The sequence below is a fragment of the Odocoileus virginianus genome, chromosome 22, assembly GCF_023699985.2.
Source record: "Odocoileus virginianus isolate 20LAN1187 ecotype Illinois chromosome 22, Ovbor_1.2, whole genome shotgun sequence".
Lineage (NCBI taxonomy): Eukaryota > Metazoa > Chordata > Mammalia > Artiodactyla > Cervidae > Odocoileus > Odocoileus virginianus.
Genome location: NC_069695.1, coordinates 42181528 through 42208283, shown reverse-complemented (window position 1 = coordinate 42208283; position 26756 = coordinate 42181528). Strand labels below are relative to the sequence as shown.

The following is a 26756-nucleotide window of genomic DNA, read 5'->3' as shown; positions in this document are numbered from 1 at the left end:
TACCAGTTGATTGTAAAGATGTATTTTCCTCCACAATGAAGACATTCAAAGCCCACCTTCCTCAAAGGTAATGAAAAGACCCCTTGGAGCAATGCAGGGCCTTCTCTCACATCTGTGCTGTGAAAATCCCTCAGAGTATCATCTATTTTCATCCAGGGCTTCTGCTGTCCATTGTGACCAGCTGTGTGACGAATGGAAACATAAGGGTCCTATTTAAGAAATAATTCACCATTCGGTAGCAAAGGAAAGAACATTTTCTCAGAACATAAAAGAAATGTAGAATGACTTCTAATTGGAGAATACACAATGATTTTTGAGTACACATTATTCTTCAGCAGAATTTTTAAAATGAAATGTAGATATGCATGATAGGAATAGACTGGATACCTTTGTGGTCTGAGTGATTGTTGTGAGTTACAAGAGTTCTTGCAGCTAAGTTTGCTTCCAATAAAATAGAGTGGATATATGAAAAATTATGCACCAAAATAAGAGTTTTATTTTCTGGTTTCCACTTATGTAAGATTTACACAAATTTAAAATAAATTTTAAAAAACATATGAATATAGCTGAGAATTGTAAGATAAGAGATAATGCAAAAAGCCTACTTATTTTTGCAATACAGAATGACTAAATATTCAAAAATGGTTTAAAAGTGAAAGTGCCTGCTTTGGGGGCTTCCCAGGTGGCACTAGTGGTGAAGAACTTGCCTGCCAATGCAGGAGACAATAAGAGACTGTGATTTGATCCCTGGGTCAGAAGATCCCTTGGAGATGAGCATGGTAATCCACTCCAGTATTCTTGCCTGGAAAATTCCATGGACAGAGGAGCCTGGTGGGCTACAGTCCATAAGGTCACAAAGAGTTGGACACAACTGAAATGACTTGGCACTTGGGATGCGTGCGCATACCTGCTTTGCTGCAAATCAGACTTATTCAATTATTGACTCATTACACTATCAAGAAAGACGCCACATAGAACCATTTGGGTGCAAAAATAAACTGGAACACTCATTTTCCTGCCATTGCAACCAATCGATAATTTTTAAAAATTCAGCACCTCATACTGACAAAGCACTATCCTAATTGTCACAAGGAGATTCAAATAGGCATAAGATGTGCCCTCAGAAAGCTTGTAACCCAGCTGAGTAGAAAAAATGAGACACACACATACACACATTGAGATAGATCAGAATCAATCCTCCCCTATAAAGTATATACTCTCAGTGAGAACTGACACAATCAGCACTACAGATTTATAAGAGAATAAATACTTCAATGAATGGGTTTGTCTGGGGTGCCATCTCTATACAAGGCAGGTGGACTGCAGGTGGATCTTGAGGGAGCGTGTCACGGAAAGAAAGCTCAGAGTGGTCTTGGGAGTGAGGCAGTGAATTCCTGCCAAGGTCTGAAAAGGTCTAAATCCAGGGGTTCCCAACCCCAGACCTCAGGACTGCTACTGGTCCATGGTCTATAGGGCCACACAGCAGGAGGCGAGCAGCTGGCCAGTAAGCAAGGCTTCATCTGCTGTACCCCATCGCTCCCCACTGCTCACATCACTACCTGAACCACCCCCTACCACCCATACATGGGAAAATTATATTCTACAAAACCAGTCCCTGGTGTCAAAAGCTTGGGAATCACTGCCTAAATGGGGTTGTTGGGAGAGGGACATAGGGGCAGGCCTTCAAAGACTTTGATAGTAGGGATGAGAAATATGAATTTTAACCTATGAATGATGAGAACTTTAAATGAGCAAGAAGTTATTTATTGAAGGAGCACTTTGAATTTTGGGTCTTGGTGAACTATGCAAAGTGATTTTCAGTGACTAGATAGCAAGGAATCAGGACTGTGAGAGCCAACCCACATTTGAAGCTACTAAGTTCAGCATTAAAGGCTCCAAAGCAGAGTGCAAGGACTTGCCTAGATCCTGGAGCTAATCTGAAACATGAAAATGTCTCTTCCATTCTACTCACGTTCTATGTACTGCAACATTTTTTTCTCACAAGCTCATAAATTTGATTATAAAAATCTACATCTTTGCTGGGCACAGAATTTGGGGCATACATTTTTTCTGATCTTTTCATATTAATACTAACAGTTCCATACCAATTCCCCTAGACAAAGATTTGCTTAGATCTCCAGCTTTGCCAACTGAGCTATGGATTGTCTATTCCCGGGATACATTTCTGAAACTCCCACATCTAAGGATTGGGGTCTAGTTGACAGTGGAATTTAAGAAGTTTCTTGTGTTCATTCTCCCATCTCTGGTTAGCCAAGGTCCTGCTTCCTGGGAGTAAGGTTGTATTCGTCTGGAAAGAATCCAAGGCTGTTGAGCATTCAGAAAGAAATAGTAAGAATCTTGCCACACACTGTATTTAATTCTCACTTTAAAAAGAATGGTCCTTTCCTGGTGACTGAGATGTTAAAGAATCTGCCTGCAATGCAGAAAACCCAGGTTCGATCCCTGGGTCAGGAAGATCCCCTGGAGAAGGAAGTAGCAACTCACTCCAGTATTCTTGCCTGAAAAATTCCAAGGACAGAGGAGTCTGGCAGGCTTGGTGGACTCCAGTCATCAGATCTCAAAGAGCTGGACACAACTGAGCAACTAACACTTTCACTCTTTTTAAAAATAGTGGGCTTAACAGAAACCCAAATGGTCCCTTAACTTCACGTTTATTAGTCTGGTGCTATAGTTTATAAACAAACAATAGGAAAATGGCAGGAGTGAGGAAGTTTGAAATAGCAATCCTGGGCCCGGGGTGAATCAGAATTTTTCAGCTGTCTACAGTCCAGGCAGGAAGCCCCTAAAGAAGGACAACCGGATGAGCTGAGGCATCTTCTTCCGGTCAAAAAAGAACGCTTCCCCTCTTCCTTCCTGTTTCCCTCCTTTTTGCCTTTTCCTCCTTCCTCTATACCTCTCTCTAGCATCCCTTGTTACTCTCCTGTTCTCCCTCCATCATTCCCTTTTTTCTTTGTGTCTTTCTGATGAGGAAAAAAAATTTTTTTTTTTTTTGGTTTGACTGAACAAAAGGTTGAGTGCCTATTTCTAGTTACTGCCAGTTTTCATATCCTTTAGCATAAAAGACCTTTCCCTTTAGAGGCCCAAAGGTGGAGCTGTTGCAAAAGGAGACAGCCAGGCAGGCCAGCCAAGCTGGCGAGGCCAGCGACAAACAACGCAGAGGCGCAGATCCGGGAGGCTTTGCTTCCAAAACATAAACATTGCCTTTTTTTTTTTTTCCCAAGGAGAAATAAAAATTCTGATTACAGCAGATGCATTACTGCCAAATTGTACAAAATAGAACAAGTATTAAGTGTCTGCTTAACCCCTTTTAATTGTTAATTTCATGCACTTCAGTAGATGCCAGTATTATTAAAATAACTAGAGGCAGAAAGGATTCAAATTCATCTGGGTCATTAATACCACCGTTTATCAGCTATGGGTAATGATGGGAGGGTCATTCTATTTTCTCCATTTCAACTCTTCTCTGTATAGTGCACCAAAATGCTATCGGGATGGTTTCATTTCTTTGATGGGAAGGCCTAAACAAATGCTCAATTTGGAAGCTGAAAAGAGGTTTCCACTTCTGCATTTGGTGACTTCTCACAATAGTTTCAGAAACAGAATTTAGCTTTCAGGGTGCTAACATAATATTTTGCTTTCATCATCCTGAGAAGAAGCAGAAAAATTTGAAAACCTACTTTATGGAAAGAAACAGGCACAGAACTTGTTGAATTGTTCTAGTTCCTCCCAGAGATGGGAAGAGTTATTATTGTCTGTTTTCATAGACATTTATCTCTCAGCTTTGTCTAAGTGTTCTGACTGTTTTCTTCCCTTGAATCGTTTACCTCTTTCTTTGTCTCTATCCCTAGAGCAAAGGCCTTCAGATTGTCTCGAAAGCTATTGAAGCAAACAACTAATTTCAAAAATGTCCTTATTTACTCTCAAAATATGATTCCACCCTCATCAACTGAATGTTTACTTTCAACCCTGAGTTACTGTAATAAACAGGGACAAGGTAACCTGAGATGCTTTATGGCATAGAGACAAAAAGGTATTGACCCTTTTGTCTCTGGTAAAAGAGGTTTCTGATAATTTCTAGATATATTGTAGATTGCATTGCTATCTTTAATTAAAACATGACACAGGACAAAACCCAATTACTTACCCATTTAAGCCATAGGGCCTCCTTTGTTCTAATGGACTCTGATGCCCCATTTGCAAATTGGCAAGTTTGTTTTCAGTACCACTGTGATTATGTGAATGTGTGTGTGTGTATGTGTGGGTGTGTCTGCTTGTGTCTCTTGTGCTTGGATGCAAGCATGCTTGTGAATTTATTCTTGGCTTTCTTACTGGTGACATTTAAATGTGTGATTATGTGGGTAGTTAAAAATATATAAAAGGCTGAGTTATACCAACATTGCCTATCTGTATGCTCCCAAGATGACTGACTGAGGAGGGAGTTTCCAAAGTGGTTTTATTCAGGCCGTTTTGGTGCACTCTGAAACAGGAAGTAGGGGCTAAAGCAAAGTGGAGTAGATAGAAATGCCTTGAAAGAGAACCGATTTCAGAGACAGAAGTAAAGCAACCCTATCCAACTAGAAGAATACTTAAACTAGTTCAGTTCCTTCCATATTTCTTATTCTCTCCCAGCTGTTTCCAAAGGCGCATCTCATCACATGTCTCTGGGGCTTTCCCTCTGATCCAGACCTGGCCTGTGATCTGTTCTTTCCTTTCAGACAGTGCAGGTTTCCAAGACATCTACTCGGCAGCTTTTGCCATCTGGAGCTGTCTGCCTTCAACTCTGCCGTGCAGACTCAGGTTCCTTGAAAACTGTCACCTCGAAACATATTTATTACTTCCTCATGCCCGGGCTTCTTGGTGCCATGTTCATTCTGCAATTTGATTAGACTGGGCAGAGTCAGTAGTGTTTTAATATCTGAATTAGAGCTAAGAGGTGCTGTTAGTGAGACGAACACGACCTCCAAAGGAAAAGTAGGCATAGCACGAGGCTGCCTCCTGACAGCTCAGACGCCTATGCTAGGCGGTATTCCAGACAGCTCTGAGGCTTCAAACAGAACAACCTTCTTCTCACTTTGTTGCTACTGTCTATGTTGTGAAATATAACTGATGTGAAATCAATCTAATGTGACTGCTTCTCCCTCTCACTAGCCTGGTAATGTACCCAGATACTTCAGGTGGCAATGCTTTTTAGGTCATTGCCCTTATGGGCTCCGTCCTATGGAAGAGCAGACACACTCACAAAACAAACGAATAGCTGTTTTAGAGACCAGAGAGCACGGCCATTCTGGAAAGTCTTTTCCCAACAAAATGGCAGACTACAGGCAAGATTGATCTAATTCGCCATGAACAGAGAAATCCATTTGCACATGTGTATTTGCAAAACTATCCTTGAGGTCCATGCCTTGTGACCTAGTTACAGTTGATCCTATGGTACTGAAAGGCTGTCTGTATTTCTAGTATTAAAACCACATTTCAGGGACCCAGGGATAGATACACTGAACCACAAATCAGAGTGCATCCTATAACGCAAGAATCACATCTCACAGGCATGGGGCAGTGATGGAACTAGACTTTATTTTACTTTTTTTTAAAGTTAAATTTAATTTGGCTCAGTATCTTCATTTATACCATCGCTTCTTTGATTATGGTTGCCCCTTAATTGATAACATTAAATGAATGAGGAGGAAAGTGGCTGCCAAATGTGTCTCGCTGCGATTTTTGACAGATGCTCTGATGTGAGCGGCTGTCATAATGTACACGAAGGACAGAGTTCCGGAAGGACTTCAGAGTTTAGCTTTGGTTGAAGAGCTATCATTAGTCACATGTGAGAAATATTAACATTTTCCATTAATTCCAAAGAATTTCCCACATGTATGCGGATTTCCATGGTTAATATTATGGTGGAAATGCAGTGAGGCCTAAGAAAGGCAAAGAATCTAAAGTCTTTGAGAGTCTACTAAATGTGGGGACAATTATACATCTTGATCTATTACACAATCAAATCTCATGAGATCCCCTCAGCAACCACATAAGCGAGTATCGTTATCTTGATTTTACAAGAAACTGAGACTTACAGGCTTTCTGATTGAAAAACAAAAACCAACAAACAACTTATTCCTGGGGTGTTAGTCTATCAGGAAAGCAGCTCTGCAAGTCTATCTTTTCAGAGATCCTGACAAACAAGTCAAGACCATAGAATTAAAATCCCACAAGTGCAAAGGATAGCAACAGTGAAGGACAATGAGGTCAGGTATATTTGGTGAATTCTTCTCAGTCCTGGGGCTGCAGGGATGGACTCTGGATGTATTTACTAGCTCATACCTCCCTCCCAAGGACCAAGCTGAGGACCAGGGCAGCCTGGAGGAAAGTTCTCCCAGAGCACTCTCAGGGGCCATTTCTGAAATGGAGTTAAACTCTTTTGCCTGGTTCTTGGTTAATCTCCCCTTAGAAAAGAAAGAATTCACATTGGATGGAGAAATAAAAGGGTAAGTTACTAACACCCTCCTGGACAAGAAAAATAAAATCAGGTTTCAAATGCTATTAAATTTTCCCCTAAGACTGAGAGGAATTGAAGGGCCTAATGTTTGAATTATTATTACTTTTTAATCTCTACTCTCATTGTTTATGCTCATAAGAAAGAGGTGGGTCAATATCCTCAAAACTAAAAAGAAAAAAATGAAATGAAGCAATCAGACAAATAAATAAAATATAGAGGAAATATAAATGGTGCTTTTCGAGCAATGGGAAATCCAAAGGGCCCTTGTTGTCCTGAGATTTATAAGCCTGTGTATCACAGATACCCTGTTACTTTATTCATACTGTTGAGCGAGAAAGGCAACCTCTAACCATCAGCCCCTATCATTAAATCATTACAGAAGCACTATTGTTAAAAAGACAAGGCTTTAAAAAAGACACATGCACACACCATTGTACAGTTTTATTTTACCAGAACTCAGTGTTTAGATACTCTATGTATTGCCTGGGCAAGACATAGAGCTTTCAAAGCTACTATTTTAGAGGAATAAATACACTCAAATAAAAAACTTTTATTTGTTTCCTTTTCCAATCTGATCATTGTTTGGAAATCTGGAACAAAGGCAGGTTTAAAATGGGTGAAGGGAGATACATGGCATAGAATGAGATGCATTTATTTTATACCAATGCTATATTTAAGAATGCTAAACTGGTCACTGTGTATGTGCTTATTGATTAGATCAGTTTTAAGTAGACCGCTATATGTGTGCCTATTGACTACACCACAAAAAGAATTCTGGTCAGGAACGCTCCCATCTTCCTCAAGCCTTAACACCAGGACTGAGATTCTTCTCTGCTAATTGCATTAGCATACCACACGTACTACTTGAAAGTTGCCTGGGAGGGCTATTGTGTTCAGCACCAATTTCCACTAAACTTTCTATCTTGTGTCCTAAGTCAGAGTAAGGAGAAGTGGTAAAAGTATAATCAAATTATGCTACCCTCAAGTTATACTTTTCAGAGAATTGCTTCACCTTAACGAAGTGGTGTCTGTAAGTCAGAATTGTAAAGTGAATACTACGTTCCTGTTCGTAAATATATGGTGACATATAAAAACCTTGGGTCCCTTGGCTCTTTTATTAATCACCATTCCCTAGTCATTAAGAATTAAGGTCACCTATCTTTACAAATAGTAGCCCATTTGGCACTAGTGGTAAAGAGCCTGCCTGCCAATGCAGGAGACTTAAGAGGCAGTGGTTCAGTCCCTGGGTTGGGAAGATCCCCTGGAGGAGGAAATGGCAACCCACTCCAGTGTTCTTGCCTGGAGAATTCCATGGACAGAGGAGCCTGGTGGGCAACAGTCCATTGGGTTGCAAAGAGTCAGATACGGCTGAGTCAGATACGACTCGGCACACACATCTTTACAAATGGTTGTGTGTAAATTACCATGGCTTAAGGGGACTTTTTATACATTAAGCAAAGGGTAGCTCAAACTTCACTTCTTGGGGGGAATTTCTGGACCCTTCAGTCCCCCCATGACTTCTGCATCTTCATTTGAATTCTTATAGATGTTATTATGTCTACTGTCTGGACCTTGGCATAGGCTTAGACTTAATTTAACTGGACACAGTATTCAAATCTCAGCTAAATGTTAAAGTCCTCAATGATGAAGTGTTTGCTCAGTCACTCAGCTGTGTCTGACTCTTTTCTATACCTTGGACTGTAGCCTACCAGGCTCCTCTGTCCATGGAATTTTCCAGGCAAAAATAATGGAGTGGCTTGCCCTTTCCTACTTCAGGGGATCTTCCTGACCCAGGCATAGAACCTGAGTCTCTTGTGACTGCAGCGTTGGCATGCATATTCTTTACCATTGAGCCACATGGGAAGACTTGGTCTTAAATTTTCTTTCAGTTAACTCATGCTCCCAACGAATCTGTAGCACAGTGTCTCATGATCTCATTTAATCATGCTTTCATTTGATTATTTGTTCATCAAATATCATTGAGTAGCTTATCCTCATGCTTATTGAAAGTGGAGTAACAACATCCACATAAATGAGATATTTAAAGCAATATAATCCATATGAAATTAAAAGAATATATTTAAAGTATTGAGTCCAAGTATTCCCTAATCAGGGTAAGAAAAAAAAAAAAGCTTTGATAAACAACTTGGTAGCAAAGAGGGGAGTCCTTCAAACACTATAGGAAATTCCACATGAAATTTATAACTGGCAAGACAGAAGATAGTCTTGCTTGCATATATATTCCATTGGTCTGAGATTTGCAGAAATCCCAGGTCACTGGCATTGTTTACCTAACGCATCTCTTTCATTCATTGATAATTCCACAATTTTACAGAATTAAAAGAAAATTCAAAGTCCTTAAGGATTTATTTTTGCTATTCAATGTTCTAGAGGGGAGACAGTTTAGTAAACAATTAAAAGTTAAATTAGGTGGCTTTGACCAAAAGAAGAAATGAGTAGAAAAAAAAGAAATAAAAATTTAAAAAAAAAAAATGAGTAGAAAGGAGTTATATGAATTTTGTATCATTTCACCTAATTTAGAGCTACCTGTCATGAGGATGGGAGGGTGGTTGGAGGTGGAAGTTCAGTCTAAGAAGCTAGTCATTTTCTGATGAATGGCAAGCATATTTCTGAGAACGGACCTTAGGTTCCAGATGGCCATGCTGCACAGTCTGGGGGGCGCACCTCATATCAGAGTCTATGTGAACAGGGCTGGGCAACACACAGACTGCAAGACCGCCTGCTGCATGACCAGTCTCTGATCTTAGGGTGGATATCTGGGTGTCACCACCAGGCCATTTTGAGGTGCCATATGTGAACGTTTTCATCCGGGTCAGTGCCAAAATTTTAGAGAAAATGTCTGTAGAAAAATCTGTTCATCTATCATTGCTCCAGGAAATTATGTTCCTCCCTTGAAAAATGTTACTGTTCATGTGCATATTCTTTGCTTTTCTATCCCTTGGGTGCCACATAGTAGATGTGAGGCTTTTTTTTCCTTGACTTTTTGGCAATTAGAGTGCAAAGGTGCCATGAGAGCTGAGGGCTTGGCAGAATTTTACTAGAGAACACAGGGTGCCTACTGCTGGCAGACAGAACCACAACTTATTTTGAAAACATTCGTTTAGGCTAAAAATGATAAATCTGTATTTATCTTCTTAAAATGCTCCCAAAGGGGGTGGGGGAGGGAGCTTAGATTTGGAAAGCATAGAGACCAGAGAAAAGAAGAAGGCAAATCTGCCTTTTCCAATAATTTATCTTCTTTGATACTTCCCAGTGGGCATTGGGTACATTTCCAGCCTGTATTTTGAAAGATAAAATGAATATTTCATTTAACCAGCTGTATTCCAGAATCTGCAACTATCCCAACCTCATTATGAAGAGCCAGAAAAGGTGCTTTACCTCATTGTACATAGGTTTCCCCAGCTATCTAAAAGCAGAGCATGTCTAAGAAACCTTTTTTAAATCGAAAAGGCACAAAGCACAAAAGCAGTTACCTTAGGACATATCTGGCTAGCGAATGCACAAAATAAATCAGGACAAAACACAGATGCTCACAGACACACAGCTCAAAGCTCTGAGGGTGCTGAGTGTAGTTCCAGGGGAAGAGCTTTATCGGTGCCCCTCTCATTGTTTAGGGTGGGCACTGCCTTTATAATAAACTGCAAAACAAATGCTGAATGCTATTTTCACTTTTCCTTTTTCTTTGTGAAAGCAAAAATCTTCTTTGGGTTTCTTTTGATTAGCAAAAATGGGTATTAACATAGGTCTTTCATACAAGTAGGTTGGCATAAAGTAAACTTTGGGAAAGTGGAAGATACTGATGTAAGACAGAAAAAAGTGTTTTCCAAACAGAAATGTTAGACACCTTCCCTCATTGTCCTAGCTGGCACTTTTGACAGCTTCACAGTGCTTTCCAAGTCTTTCTGGTTAAGTTAGTCATGGTTTTTAATATGCCATATTTATCATGCAGGATCATTTTCCCCCATTGTTTAAATATTTTGTATTCAGGGAGAAATTAAATGTTTTGAAAGATAAATTGAAACGAATGAAGGAGTCTTGCATGTTCATGGTAAGAGAATTGACAGGTCAATTTTCCCCCAAGTGGATAAATCCAGTATTGAAAATTAGTCCAAATATAATGTGATCATATTACACTTGCCCATTAATGAGTATGCAAATATTTTTTCTATATAATATAAATAAAATGCTATGGTATTTTGTTCTTCTTGTTTATTTTTTCTTAAAGACCAGTAATTTTCTTGCTTTTTCATATGCAGCTTATCCAACTTTAATGTGCATATGAATCAACTAGGGCTGAGTGAGAGCTAAGTCACTTCGGTCATGTCCTACTCTTGACTCTTTATGACCCTATGGATTGCAGCTCGCCAGGCTCCTCTCTCGCCAGGCTCCTCTCTCCATGGGATTCTCCAGGCAAGAATAGTGGAGTGGGTTGCCATGCCCTCCTCCCAGGGGATCTTCCCAACCCATGGATCGAACCTGTGTCTCTTATGTCGGCTGCATTTGGCAGTAGGGTTCTTTACCACTAGTGCCACCTGGGAGGCCCAAATCAACTTGAGATCTTGTCACATATGCACATTCTGATTTGGGTAAGGTTGTCATTTCTGCATTTCTAATGTTCCCAGGAGGTGCCAATGCTCTTAGTCCGCAGCTTGCACTTGTAGCAAGGCTCCCTATCTCACTACCTAGAATATTGTTTGGCACATAAGTGTTCAATAATAAACATTTGCTAATAAGTGAATGGATAAATAAATGAATCTCAGACATATCCTCGTTTTTAAATTCCCTTTAATATTGTCTCCTAGTTAATTACTGAGTTTAGGTAACAAAAATGTTATAGGTATTAACTTGAGCCCTGAAATGTTGTTTCCCAAGTGAAAAATAATACTTTCCTTTTTATAGGGAAAATATGATTACAATATATATTCAATTATAGAACTTTATTCAAAGATTAGAAATGGAGAGTCAGGAAATATGGTCCAAGAAGCACATTATTCAGCTGAAGATAAAAGTCAGATGAAGAGAGTGGCTATGTCAGACAGACCTAGGGTCAAACCTTCCTTACCTAGCCTGCTCTGCGGGTATTGAACGTCACTAAGCCTAGGACCCTTCTCCAAAACATGAGGATGTTTCCTTTGTAAAATTATGAGGAAAGACTGAAATAAATTATGCAGATGTTCACTTTCTATTTCTCTTCCCTCATACTTGCTCAAAATGACATCAAAAGAGTGTCACAGCACGTGGGTAATTTCAGATCTCTTAGTTGTGAACCCTCTGCTCACAGAAGAAAAAGCAGATTTCTGTGGACATGCTCCTCAAGCTTTGGAGGTCAGGTGAAGGCAGGTGGTAAATATTTCTCCAGGATTTACTATTTATTAGTTTTAGCATGATAAATGGTCATTCGCTTTATGTAATCTGAGTCTAACTTCCTCCATTCTTGCTATTTCAGAAGGCTTTTTCCAAGTTGAAAACAGAACTTTACCCTAAAATGCCAGATCTTTTCTTACATTTTCTTTTGTTTATAGAAATTTCTGTAACTTTCCTCAATAGAAAATTATTGGTTTGTTGACCTGATGGCAAGAATGTCTCATGTGCAAATTTGGTGATTTAAATCTATTTCCTTTTCTTTTTGCGGGGCACTCTCCATCCCTCGCTTTCTCTGTCTCTTTTATGCTTTAATACAGCTCTGCTACACACACAAGCCTTCTCTCACATGTCTGATGGGGGCTTCCCTGATAGCTCAGTTGGTAGAGAACCTGCCTACAATGCAGGAGACCCAGGTTTGATTCCTGGGTAGGGAAGGTCCCCTGGAGAATGGAAAGTCTACCCACTCCAGCATTCTGACCTAAAGAATTCCATGGACTATAGTCCACTGGGTTGCAAAGAGTAGGACAAGACTGAGTGACTTTCACCTCACTTCACTTTCTCTTTTTAGATAGAATTAGATGATAGTAAGAGTAGGACAAGACTGAGTGACTTTCACCTCACTTCACTTTCTCTTTTTAGATGGAATTAGATGATAGTAAGCAACTCCTTCCTTAAAGAGAGGAGAAAATGATGTGATATTTAATATTCTGTTCATCTTATATTTTCTCATTTAATTCTGTCAACAGTTCTGAGATGAGTGCTCTTAAATTTATCTTATAGATTATGAAACCAGTTTTAAAACAATGTAATATCTTTCCTAAGGGTGTAGCTAGTGAAAGGAAGTGAGGATTTAACTCAAGTTATCACTTGTTTGAAAAGACATAGTATGGTCAATTTTTTGATCTCAACATTGGATATAATGGGGGCAGGATCAAGAAGACTTTTCCTCTCTTGGATATTATAGAATCAAGAAGTGGACCAACAAGCAACAATTTTGGCTCAGTAAGGTAAATATTCTTGTGAGGAACCTCCTTGCCCTGAGCTGTGCAATGAGAGCTCTTGACCAGGAAGCCACAAGCTGTTTTTAACTCAAAGGACCCATTTTCCTCACATTGCGTCACTTCTAAATTGTTATGATATATTGGAATATATGAATTCAGTCCTATCTACCCCATAGTTCAGGCTTACACAAACAGTAACACAAACACTTTGAATCTTTAGTCAGGCCCTTGAGTCTAGGGCTTTATTTTTTCAGCCCTTTCCCTCAATGAATAAATGTTTTCAATAAATTCAGGAGAAGGGGAGACAGGAAAACCATTACTAGGAGTCAAACATTGTATTTTTCGGTAGATAATGAGTTGAATATCAGTTCTTGACTATGGAATCTCTCTCCAATAAGACACTCAGAGTTGGAGTGCCCCATCAACCCTAGGGGAAATTACTATTTCTGTTTTTAGAAAAAAGTCTGACTTAGTCCATGGTTGTTACAATCTATAGAACTTCCTCCTGAATTTCAAGGAATTTGCTCTTTGTGCCACATAATTGTTCAGTCTTTGAGTCTGTTCTCTGATATTTTTCCCACTGTTGAAAGGCCTGGTAGATTTGTCCTCTCAGTAAGTTTACAAATTATGTGAAATTGAATGTTGTGACTTTTTTCTCCTTCTCCTCCTCTTTTTCTCCTCTTCTAGTCTTACTCTTATTTTTGTGAAAATAAATGAAAACCAACAAATAAGCAAAGCAAAGTCTATTCAGGCTGCTGTAGCACAGGAGTCAGCCATTTCACTCAAATTTGGGCAGAGACTCGAAGGAGACAGAGGAGTGGGGGAACTGCCTGGTGGAGAAAGTGGGTGACCTCGGGTAAACCTTGACTGGAGCCTGCTGGCTTGGGCAAGCTGTGTTTAGGCAACCTAGAAGTGGAACATCTATGTGATTAGCTAACAGTGTCCATTTAATTTGTCTAGTTGGTTCTAAGTTGGAAGCAGGGACAAAAATTAAGAAAGCTGTAAGTTAATAGTCAAGTCATGGTCATTTTGGGTCAATTATCCCAGAAGTTAATGTTTAGTTTCCTGAATTGTCAGTAGAGATCACAGTCTGGTTTCCTGCAAATTAGACTTAGAGCAGCCCAGCTACCTAGCTTGTTTGTTGTAGATAAAGGTGTTGCTTTCTTACGCAGATTGCAGATCAAAATTCTATTTTAAAACACAATCTGATCATTGCCCATTTGTACATCCAATCTCTTACCCTCTTCCTCTCCCTTCCTCTACTTTCTTTTCTTCCAACACTGACATATGAGTATAAATATGATTTATTGAATACTTGCTTTCCTTTTAGAGACTTTAAAATTATGAAATATGTGCATACCTATTAAAAAATGCCAATCAATGAAGAGTGCATAAAGGACAAGGGAAAGGTCACTCCTTCCTCATCATTGCAAAATAGCCATTAATTAGAAGCATGATGCATATTTTAAAATATTTCAGACATATGTAATTGTTTATTTAAACACCAAAATTATACTATATTTTTCAACTTGTTTATTATCACTTATCACAATAAAGAGCTATCTTTTTAAGTCAGTACTCACAAATCTTTGACTCTGAGGTTATTAGAATATAAACTCCATGAAAGCAGTGATTGTAATTCTGTTGTTAACTGCTGCCTTCACAGCCTTTAAAAGTACCTAGCAGACTGCAGTTAATCAATGATGTATGCTGGATGAATGATTTTAGATTGCATCCTGTTTTTTACAACCATTATTATTTCAAATAATAAAGAAACATATAGTCTTGATTGTCAGTGTCTGCACGTGTACTTCTGTAGGGTAGATTGCTAGAAATAAAATTGTGTCAAAATGCATAAACATTCTAAATCTTGATATAGGTATCAAATTTCGTTCCAAAATAAATAACTATTTTTTTAAACTTTGTTACTATTTGCATTAACAGAAATATGTATAAAGTTAGGTATCATTGGCTAGCTCCCCAGAATCTATTACTTCCCCTAAGTCTCACCAATCACCTCTCTTGAAAAGAGAGCAGATTTCAATTTGGGATGCCTACTCCTACTCTTGCAATCCTGTTCTTTAAAGAACTATTGCCTCCAACTTGGCCCCTGTTCAGAGACCTGGTTAGCATAAACCAATCAGCACATTCTATTCTCCTGGCCACATTCATTAAACATCTGCTTTAAGCAACCTAATAAGAATTAATTTCAGGAATCGTACTAGGAATACTGAGGGGAAAAAGAAAAAGTCCTTTCCACTTCTTTGAGAAGGGTGGTAGGTATGAAGAGGTGAAGCCTGAACCTAGAGCAGTAAATTTGTCCTCGCTGGGGAGTCTAGTCGTAGCACGAGGTTGGCACTATGAAAGCGAGTAGTAAGGTAGAAATGAGCCAGGTCTGAACCAATCTAACCCTGAAGGCTGGTCCTCTGCAGAGCTTCCCCTCACACTAAGCCCACCAAATTATGCTTTCTGACATGCAGCTCTACAATTCTTAATTATTTTATTCTGATGTTATAACAATTTATCTTGGACACAAAGATCCTCAGGAAGAAATTATCTTCTAATAAATTCACCTTCCCAAATAGCTTTATGAGAATCTGGTCAGCCTGAAGAGCTTCTCCTTTGCCTTACATCCTGTCTTCCATTATACGCAGTTTTCTGTTAAAGAGCTTATCAGTTGCTCAGGTGTGGGGGACACGGCCGAATCCCATTTTAGTTCTCTTTTCCTTGACCCCCTTGAAGGAGAGCCATTCCCTCTCTTGCCGTTGGCCTCTACACGCTGTGATCTTGGTCACAGCCTCATTCAAGGCCCAATGTTAAGCCTAAGCCATGTGAAAAACTCCGGTGTACCCAGGTAGCTCAGAAGTTGTTGCTATTAAAATTGTGTCTGAAAATAGTGCTTAGCTTCCGAGGCATCAGCATCACAGAGCCAGACTCTTTTACTAGATTTGTCCAATCAGTATTAACAGATTAATTATTAAGATCCAGGCTACAGAGAGATGCGTCAGATGCAGAGGGACTGAAAGAAACTCTGAGAAAATGGCGTCTCAGTTTCCTGACGTGGGTGTGGTTCCGGCTGGCTTCTGCTGGGGCAGAACCGGCACGTCTCACAAGCGCTAGCCAGAGCGCAGCTCAGGCACAGACGGTGCTGGATGGGACTTGGCCTGGGAAGCACTAGTGGTCTGTCAGTGGCTGCCCTGAAGGCTCACCTTGGTGTAGGACTGAAGTTGGTGCTCCTATCATTGTTCTCTTCCTCCTCCTGCCTTTCCCTATGCAAGGTGTATTCAGACACAACCCATGGGCACCATTCAACTAAAGGAACTTTTAGATGGATATGGGATCATAATGTGGTGCAGTCTTGTAATACCAAACATCTCCACTTGTTTGAAAACCAGACGTAGTATTTTTCGTCTCTGCAAAGAATATCCTCAAATATTTCTTGAATCTATTGATCCCCCTCAGTGTGTGTATGTGTAACCCTTTACCTTTTAGTTGTAGCAGTCAAACTCCATAATGTCCCCAATAATCCTCCTCTCCCAGAGTTTTCACATTTGCATCGTGCACTCCTGCTGTGTATGAGGGTGGATGGTGATGACTGTTGATGGCTGACTTTTGATTTCTCTAGTTGTGGGAAGCTAATGACAAGGGCATAGAATCATAACCAAGAACGTAAGGTCAGAGCTACTGGAGATGAAATGGTGATAAAGAGGAGCGTTTTTTTTTTTTAATGACCCCAAGTGGAAAGAACATTTCTAGCCCTGTCTGAGTAAATCTGCGCAGAGTCCTAGAAAGCTGGGGTGGGCATGGTGGCGACAACATTAATTACATCACAAAATTTTACATTTCAGCTCAACAAAAGGAATAAAATGTGAGAGAAAAGAAGAGTGGCTCTTGTGATTGAGGTCAATCGGTTTTAGTTAGTTTGTATATGCATGAAATCTATTCACATAATGGGTGATAAATAAATGGCAGAGCCCTTATATAGATTTAACTTCTTCAAATAGCTTTGTGGAAGGAAGGAATGCTTTTTCATTATTTCATGACATTTCCAGTAGGGCAAGAAAAGGTGATATGTGCTATATAGCAAGATTCCATTGCTCAAATCATCTGTGGAGATTATTATAATAGAAAGGCTGTTTCTTGTACTATAGAAGGATACATCACTAGATATTGATTTTAGCGCTTATTTTGCCAATTGTGGAAAAGTGTTTTTCGGTATACCTTTATATCTATTTGAGACTCAGTTTTTACAAGATAAAATGGGACTCTGAAAAAGTGCTTTGCAAGTTCTTGACTAGTTCTGGCATTCTGAGTTCTGTCTCCATCATGCCAGGTATCTTTCAGTTCTAGAATCTCTGTATACAATTGCAAGAGAAACATCCACCTCTATCTTTGCCCATTAGTTCCTGAGCACATTGAGTCTAATAGGGTGAAAACAGTCTGGTACAAGAAAAGTTCCAGGGTGATCAAAAGGAACAGAAAACAGAATATTTTCCTTTAAGTCAATAGAACAAGTTCATGTCAAGAGTTCCTGGGTTACTAAGGACAGTCTGAAATTTTCAGTGACTTACACTTAAAAGCATGCATGGTTGTTTCATCGAAATAAGTGAAGTAGATCCAAAGATGAAGGTTTCATTTTTTAATACTGTCACAAATCCAAATTAAGGAGAGGTGTCTGCAAAAGCCTTTGATTATAGATCATAAAATCTACAGCTTATATCAGACACTGTAAAATTGCTCAGTGACAAATGAAATGCCTTCGCACTAAATATATCTTTTAAGCACCTTGCGGTTCGGGTACGTTTATCTCTGAGATACAATAGTACTTCTGCAGGTCACAGGTACAAGGTCAGAAATGCTGGTTCTGCTGGTTTGGAATGTAACACTTAATGGCCCATTATTTGAGGACATGGAGCAGAGGCTTCAAGCAAATACCAGGCGATATTTCATGTGGAAACTTCAGAAGCCAAGAGACCAGCCATATTTAGAAATAATGATAGACCGACTAGACTCAGCATGTGCGTGTATGGCTCAAACACCACAGAACCCGCCAGGATTCAGCTTTGTAACAATAGCTTGCATCTGTGCAGTGTTTTGTAGTGTTTCAAAGAATTTTCACATACGGTATCTCATTTGATCTTCACAGCAATATTGTGAAGTTGGCAAGGCAGGAATCATTATCGTCATTTTACAAAATAGGAAACTGGACTCAGAGAGGTTAAGTGACTTGGCCAAGGTCACCCAGCTGGCATGCAACAGAACCACAGGATTTGAATACACACCTCTGACTTCAAGTTCAATATTTGTTCCATCACAACAAGCAAACAGAAGCTGACGGTGTCTATTTAGCTGCTTTATTGACCATTTCTTGTTCTAAAAGTCTACACTACAGAGTCAAGCAGGAAAATATCATAGGCATTTGACAAAAGTGTTTTTATCTTCCCTTGACATTTCCAAATGTCTAGAAGTGAAACAGGTATATTTTGACAATGACAGTAGCAAAATATCTCAGCAGGATGACCAATGTGAGATATTTCTTCAAGAGCAGATTTGCATATACAAGAAGAAGAGAACCACTGGATACTGTAATATAAGAATGCCAGCAAAAAAAAAAAAAAAAAAAAAAAAATTGATAGTAAATGGAAATTGAAATCCTGAAAGTATAATGTATAATGATTTTACATTCTACTCCAATGAACACCTGCCTCACCCTCCTCTCATCTTTTCTCCAGTCATTTATCATTTAGTGATGCTTTTGTGTACCTTCTTGCTATTTCTTGTTGTTGTGGAACCTAAAGATCTATTTCTCTCTCTTCAGGTTAAATTTCACCTCACCACCCTCTGTTTTAAGCTACCAGTCCTGAATCTCACTCCCTCAAAGCTCTCCTCTGCCCACTGCTAAACAAATGAGCCAATTCACATCATATAAGACATACAAAGCCTAGTCTTCAAGGTTCTGAGCTGACATCCTGAGAAGAAATGCCAAATCTAACCCAAACTGTGTCTGATCACTATCCTGGACACTAATCAGCTGTATTCTCACTTTTACAGCATGTATCACCAATAGAAAGCAGAACCTCTTTTCCCTATTAACTCTGTTACCATACCAGATTTGTTCTCTGTCCGGTCTTTTAGATAGCTGCCAATAATCAATCAGAAGAGAAAAGGGAGATGGGAACTATTTGACATCCTTGTTCATTCAAATATCTTGTGGGTGGGACAGGAAGGGGCTTTTCCATAATCCTTTTCCCACCCAAATCAAACCACATATTTGAACTAGAAGGCAACAACTGTTGTAAGCTTACTCTGCTTTTCTTAGTCTCATTCTAGTCCATTTCAGATAAGTATATTCAGAAGCACTAAAAGAATACCTTACATGAATGAGTTAGAAATCCTGAATGTAAAAAAATTAAGAATCCGTGATTTAAAAGAACATTTTGTTTTTAATAATTTCTGTCCTGTGATTCTAACTCATGTGACCAAAATGAAAATGCTAAGTCATGGAGAAGGAGGGCTAACTGTGTCAGTGACACAAACCTTAATATTTCCCCTTTTTTCTGAATCTTTCAGAGATTGAGAGATAAATTCTTCCCTCAGATTTTGTTTGTTGAAAACGGAAGAGAGGTTGTAGATGAGTGTGTGCTAATTCCTTGTTTCTCTGTGCAGTGAAAGGCATGCAGATGCTTCTGTGACCACACAGTGAACCTCTGGTTCCATCCCTCTTTTTACCAAGGAAGCTCAGAGACTCACATCTAAGGAAGTTTGGTTGAGATGATCAATAGTGAACTCCTAATTTCACCTTGCATCCAAAATGGCAATTTGTAAAGGCATTCTCAGAGAGTGTTGGAAATACAATTAAATCTCCTTGCAGGAAGGAGGCATGCCAGTTCTCCTGCCAGGACTGTGTGCATTACATCTCCAAAGGGATTTTGCTAGTGAGAGGCTTGCTCCTCTAAGGTGCTTTATATTAAGGCACAAGCTGGCACCCAAAGAGGCAAGGAACAGAAATACGGAGGGGAATGCGTTGAATAAAAAAGTGAATAAATTCAACTGTAAAAGAATCTTACAAAAACTCTGTGTTCAGTTTTGTAGGTGACTTGCAGTAAGCAGTGGAAAGAAAGGTTTTATAAGGCTGTGCATTGAAGACAAAGTTTCAACATAGACTGTGAATAAGCAAGAGAGGGCAGTGTTGGCACATTTAAAGCATATCGTGGAGGCTTACAGGCTGAACTATGAGCGACATTTTTTTTTGTTCAAAATTTATGAATTCTTATTGTTGTTTGTCTCATCCTCCCAAACTCTACCCCCTCACACACATTTCTCTTGGAAGTTTTGCCTGACCCCCATCAAATAAGAAACCCTAAAGTAACATCTAACTGGAACCTTAGCCAAGATTTAACTGTGAGAGAATGGAAAAGAAACTAAACTTGGGAAGGGAAAGAAAAACAAGATAAATTACTTGTAACTAAATGGAATCATTTCAATCAAAAGCATTTTTTTTTTTTTTTAAATGAATGAACTTGCTTCTTTGCTTGATTCTAGCTTTAGCAAGAAGATCAAAGAGATTTATGACCTGGGTCTCTTTAAGCCTGATGCCAGAAATGAACATGTTCTCATTAATAGTCATTTTCTTGTCAAAAGAAGCCTTTTATGCAGACAGCATGCATTGCTTTTATAGCTTGCTTGCTGGCCAAATTTTTTATTAGAAGTTGAATGGCTTGTCTTAAGGGATAATGTGTTGTATGTTGTTTGTGTGTATTTGGAGGGCATTTGATTCCTTTTACATTTCAAGTGTTCCAAACTATTGTGGCCCGTGTATATCCATGTATGTTTCAGCTTTTAGATACCTGCCTGTTTTGTTGAGGTGGGAAATTCACTGACATAGTAAGAAATGCAATAGACAAAGGTAAATCTCTACACTTGGATGTTTTAAGTCTGATGTTATGAGAGTAGAAATTCTTTGGGAGTTTTTTTGTATAGCCAGCTTCATATTGAGATTCCACAGTTACTCTTGTGAAGCCTTAAACAATTATCTGATGAATTTCAGCAACAGACTCTAAAAAGCCTAATAATGAAAAAATGAAATAAATAAATAAAGTCTTTCTTCTGCTTTCAGGAACAGGATGTTTTGTTCCTCTTCAATGAATAGTTTCTGTTTGCTTGTTTGCTGAGTGTATCGGCTCCAGTCTGTGGCTTGAGTATATATTTAGGAACACAAAGATATTATCAAGTAGAAATGACTGAAAAGTTCAATTAAACAGCCAGTGTGAATTTTTGTCACAAAATTAACTAACAGACCAATTGTGTGGGACATTATATAACCACACATAAGGTAATGACATATGTTTGGGGAAATTTTTCAGTTGGAAACTAAGATTGCTGCAAATGCATAATATCATCTATGGGCTTCAAGTCACTGCAGGCTAGCTTCTGCCTCCACCCCTGATCCAGGAGTGGCCTGTGCCCATTAGACCTTTTAACTTTGTGTTACTGTATAGAACATTCTCTGAAACTGACTCCTTTCTTTCTCAAAACATTTCATATTTTGGATTTTCTGATGCTACATATGCCTAATTATCCATTTCTCTGGACATTTTTGCTCTGCCTCTTTCAGTTCTTACTTCTTTTCCTGCATCTAAATATTGAAGCCCTTCAGTATTAGTCCTGGGCACTTCAGTTCTGCAATTTATTCCTTAGGTGAGCTCATCCTTTTGCCATGCTATTAAATGGTATAGATGAATTCAGGACATGCTACCCCAAAGTGTGGAACCTTGGCATACTTAATATTTTAAGCTAAAGGAATTTGAGAAACCGCAGGTACAAGAAGGACTCTTTGACCCCACCTACCCAGAAGGAAGTCGTGAGACCCTGATCTGAGAGGGCCCTCCCCATACCTGGAGGAAAGGGGCATCCTTGTATCAGAAGATGGAGAGATGTCAAGAGGCACTGGAACAAGCTGATCTTGCAAATTTTCTTCAAGATTAATACTAGTCTTAGTTCATAACCTTTTTTTCTGTATATAGGAGAACACAACTTGTTTGTTTATTCACTGAGCCCTCTCCCAGTATCCAGCAGTGCCTGCTACATATTAGCTCAGTAGATATGTGCCAAGGCAAGAAATCTAAAAAAGAAGAAGCCGTGGATAAGCTTTCATAACTAGTACAGTGGCTACTTTTGAAGGTAGGCTTGAAAAGGGTAAATTTTCTTGATGAACTTGGGGCTCTTTAGGCTCTTTTGGTCATGCACATAGCTTATTTAAAGAACAACATTTCCTTGGGGATTTGTAGGTGCTTTATTCATGTGCTCTTTCTTTGTCAAGCCAGGGACTATCTGCTTGGGATATGAAGAAAACAAAGGTCACTTGAAAATACTATCTGCCCCAAGATCATAGCACTTTTCCCCTAATGAGTGTGAAATTTTCTGCTGAAAATTTCTGCTGTTAACATTTAACATTTAATGCACACTTTCAGTGAAAATATTATATTTAGTTGACTCTGAAATGAAGATGTTAATTCAAAACCACCTTTCTATGTGACAGGGACAATCTTAATATAGAACTTATCTGACTGAGCACAAATCTGGGGATGGGGGGTAGGGTCAGCAATTGCTTCCTTGAGAATGAAACCGTACCTGCAATTCAGGGTAGTTGCTCCTAGTGGGATATATCTTGTTCATTTATACAGCCAAGACATTTCTAAGTGCCTAACTCCTCTAATTGGATAGCAAGAAATTATAAGGGTCAGATAAACCTAAAATGTGAAGATAAAAAGCAACAAAAAATAAAACTTAGACTTGGTTCAAACAGAGAAGACTTTAGAATGAATCAGAAAATTTCAAAAAGTAAACAAGGCAGAAAGATGTTCTACATATATGTATCTACATATATCTACATATATGAATGCACTCATTTTGGTCACCAGTGCTTTTCATCTTTCTTTGGGTTGCACTGCAGATTTTTTTAGCAACTGTATGACCTGACTTTTCTATTTTGTTATGGTGGGAAAGGTGAGCTTACAATAGGTATTCTTAATGTAAATGTGAAAGTACTAAATAAAATTTAACTAGAAAAAAAATGCAAAAGAGAACAAAATGAAAGGAATTATGATGCTGAAATTGCTAATAAAGTCAATTAAAATTTGTTGATTATTTCAGCATTTTATATATGTATAACTTTAAATATTTACTACATTGAGCAAACTTTTCCATGTTTAAATCACATTTTTTTTTTTTTTTTGTATCAGAACAATATGGGATGCTGAAATAAAAAGGCATGAGGGCAATATTTTTATTCTGAAAAAATTATGTCACCTTTTTAAACAATAGAATGTTTAATTATCAAACACATTCAAAGCCAGTGCTAATATATGATTAATGGATGAGTTTTGATTGGAATCTAGGCCAGACCTTGTTCTCTGAAAGGGGGTTGGTAACTGTGTATAGTGTCAAAGAGGTGGAAGAAGGGCAGAAAGCACAGAACCGGTGTGTGTACCGCGAGACAGAACATTTCACATCCTCAGTAAAGCTGAGTTTAAGAACAAATGCCTGACTGTCTTCTATGTTAAATGCACTACATTCTAGGGCCGGCTGTCCCAGAGTGGAGCCCTCAGGGTCTTCCAATCCTATTTCTCACCACACCTTTTCACAAATCATGTTTTCCCACCACTTCCTGAAACTGTACCTTTTCTGGTCTCGCCTTTCTTCCAGTCTTGAACATCCCCGCCCCCAACCCCAACTATTTATCTGAAGCAAATTCATCTTCTGTGGCCCAGAGGCTGGCTCACATCCCTTTTCTTAAAACTACTCTGGCCATTTCATTTAGAGGTAAAATCTTTCTCTTTTGAATATCCATAAAATAATTGTATGTACAGTGCAATTGATATTTAATCACATACTGCCTTTTGACAGGTCTTCTTTTGCTATCTTGAATTCATATTTGCATTTTGAACTATTATTTTCATTCATTTTTTACAAAATCAGAAACTAAGTCTTGATGCCAATGTCCATGACTGATATTTACTTTGTAATTTTCACAAAATTCAGTACAGTATTTTGTGAATATCCATTTACAACTGTTAGTTTTCTTTTCTTTTCTTTTTTTTTTTGCTCCTCCTGTTAAATTTCCTGCATAAAAATCCGATAGAAAAGATTTTGCTTCAAACTCTCCAAACTCTAGTGATAGAGACACATCTGAATTTTACTTTTTAATTTTGAAATTCTGTTTTGTTTTTAATTTCATTTTAATGTCCCTCCACATCCACTCAAATTCTAGCACTATAGATTTTACTCCTGGGTGAAAACCAGTTGTGGAGCTACAAGGAGGGAAAAGGACTCTAGTGATGAGAATGGACTAATTCCTTGGCCAACTGTGGAGACTGCTTAGCAATTTTCAACTTCCCTTTTTTCCTGGTTGTCTTTATTTGCTTGTGTCGCAGAGCTTGGAATCTGATTGGCAGGAGCAGATTTTAGTTTTGCTCCTGTCCTACACAGTGGACTCTAGACACAGCAGTGTGTTGAATGCTGACTCTTCAGACAGGTATGTCTTTTTGTCTCACTTAACAGATGAGAACTTGGGACTTAGGGTGTTAGGTAGGATGTCAGAAGTAAAACTGCAGGATTGGGGTTTTGTTTTAAAAGAATATGAAATTTGTTACATCCTGAGCAAAAATAAACCCCTCCCTCTAAATAGGGATATAGACGGCTCCTTTATCTCATTCCAGGTTCCCCCAAGTCTTCCCACCCTAACTTCAGTGAAAACATCATTTCAACCATCCTGCTGTTTTAGGAATATACACAAGAAAAACAAAAGGTGGAAGTTGGCAAGGCTGTGCATTACATAAGAGACATCCTTGGGACGAGCTGGGACGATAGTAATTCTGAAGCTAAGTGCCCTGGCCATATTTTCTCTTTTTTGATTTTTAAGTCCTCCTACCACTGTTAGGCTCCTTTGATTAGGATTTGTATGAGCAGGTGAACTTGACAAGTGTTGATCATCTGGGTTACAGAAAGGGAGCACGTGAAAGGGTTTGCTGTAATGACAAGAAATTACGGAGCAGCGATATTCAGTGTGATGCAGCACAAAATCCTCTCCGGGAGAGCTGAAACGGTGTGTCAAGCCAAGCAGTGTCAGTCTGTGCAAAGCGGTCACCGGCTACTTTAGTGATAACGTTGCTAGGATATGAAACTCCAAACGCACTCTTAGTGTGAAAGTGAGATTTCATATTTTGGGGGAAAAAGAAAAAAAGGAAGAAAGAAAGAAAAGAAAAGTCAGGAAAACAGTCAGTCCCTGGTGCTTTTCCCGGGCATTGGAGGCACAGAGATGACATCACCAGCAGCCTATCAGAGCTCTCCAGCTTTGTTCAGGTTCCGAAGCCATGTCATCATCACCGATGTAGCCCAGAAATGAAAATAGCACCATCTCTAAATATACAACAATGAGAGTCAAGCACTGCTTTTAAAAGGATAAGAGAACCAAGAAAAACTCCTTAAATCAGAGTCTTCCTTTCATGAAGTACACATAAACCTAGAATTTGGTTCCTGGAGCCACTAACCTTGGTATTGAATTTAGTCTGCTTGAGACTTTACAAATTGGCAGTCAGAGCTAATTAACATACAACTGAGACCACAGCCCAGTCTCTCCAGCTTGCTCTTAAATGTAGGACAGCGGCAGACTGACTTTTCCCTAAAAGGCAGGAGTGGGTGATGACTACAACAATGTCAAGGGGAGAGTCTGCCTGGTTGGGGACCAACATGGGGATTTGGGGCTCCTCAGCAAGGTGGGTAAGTGGCTGTCATTGTCAATACATTTCACTTAGCTAAAAGCACGGTTTACAGTTGTTGAAGTTTGATTGATTTGTTGATAAACACTAATGTTTTCCAGTTGACAATTTCTCCATGTTAATTTCTTTAATGCTGGCAGACCTGCCTGGCAAGACTCTATAAATAGCATCAGTGTCATCATCCTTTTTAAGTTATTAATGAGCCATCGTGTTTCAAGGGGCTGGGATTTGGGGACAGGTTGTGCTTGACTGCAGTTTCTAACATTGATACCTAAGCATTTGCAACTTGCTTGAGATGAAAACATGTTTCTTAAAAAAAAAAAAAAATGCAGCACTGGCCAAATACATCCATAATAAAAGAGAGTAGTTGATAATTAGTGACTAATTAAACTTTGGAGAGAGAACTAAGCTCCAAGGCCCTACAGGCAGCATGCCTTTGATTTGGGGGCATTAGTACTGTCCCCACCTCAACCGCAGCTGCCCTTTGCTTTCCTTGCTACTTCTCTCTACACATGCCCTGTTATCACTGAGATAAATGAATGCCTGACTCTGGAAATCAGCTTCGGCCCAGACTGCTCTGTCTGCCAACTGGCAACAGGGGACCAGAGCAGACTTCTCCAATTAGCAGCGTCCCCCATCAGGCAGCTGGACGCACTGTGTTTATGCTCGTGGACGGCACGCTGCAGAAGCTGAGCCTCTGGCTGAGGTCTCCTGGGCTCAGAAATGTGATTCTAAAAGCAAGACAGGCAAATAGACAAGGTAGTGTGAGATCTTCTGAGGACATTCTCTCGATCCAATTCTTCTCACTCCTTTGAGGTGACTGAAATGAACACCAAAAGCATTGCACAGTAATGATGGCAGGACTGATTTGCTTCATGGTGGTAGGACCACTGCGTAGACGCTTTGCTTCCTAATGGACATACATATGAATGGGACATGTGACCAAGCTGGGTTGTTATTGTAACAACTCAAGTATTTCTCTAGTCTTAAATTCTTTCATTGCACAGAAATGACCCTAAGACCCTTTTCTGGGCCAAGATTTTCTATTTAAATGTTTGTCTCTAAATCCTCCTTGTA

At 39.2% G+C, this 26756-nt stretch overlaps 1 non-coding gene across 1 annotated transcript; it reads left to right on the top strand.

Annotated features, from left to right (window-relative positions):
* The first annotated feature begins 12264 nt into the window (after window positions 1-12264).
* Window positions 12265-12336, top strand: TRNAC-GCA (transfer RNA cysteine (anticodon GCA)). The gene has a single exon. It is a non-coding gene; the product is annotated as a tRNA-Cys (tRNA).
* Window positions 12337-26756: the final 14420 nt, after the last annotated feature.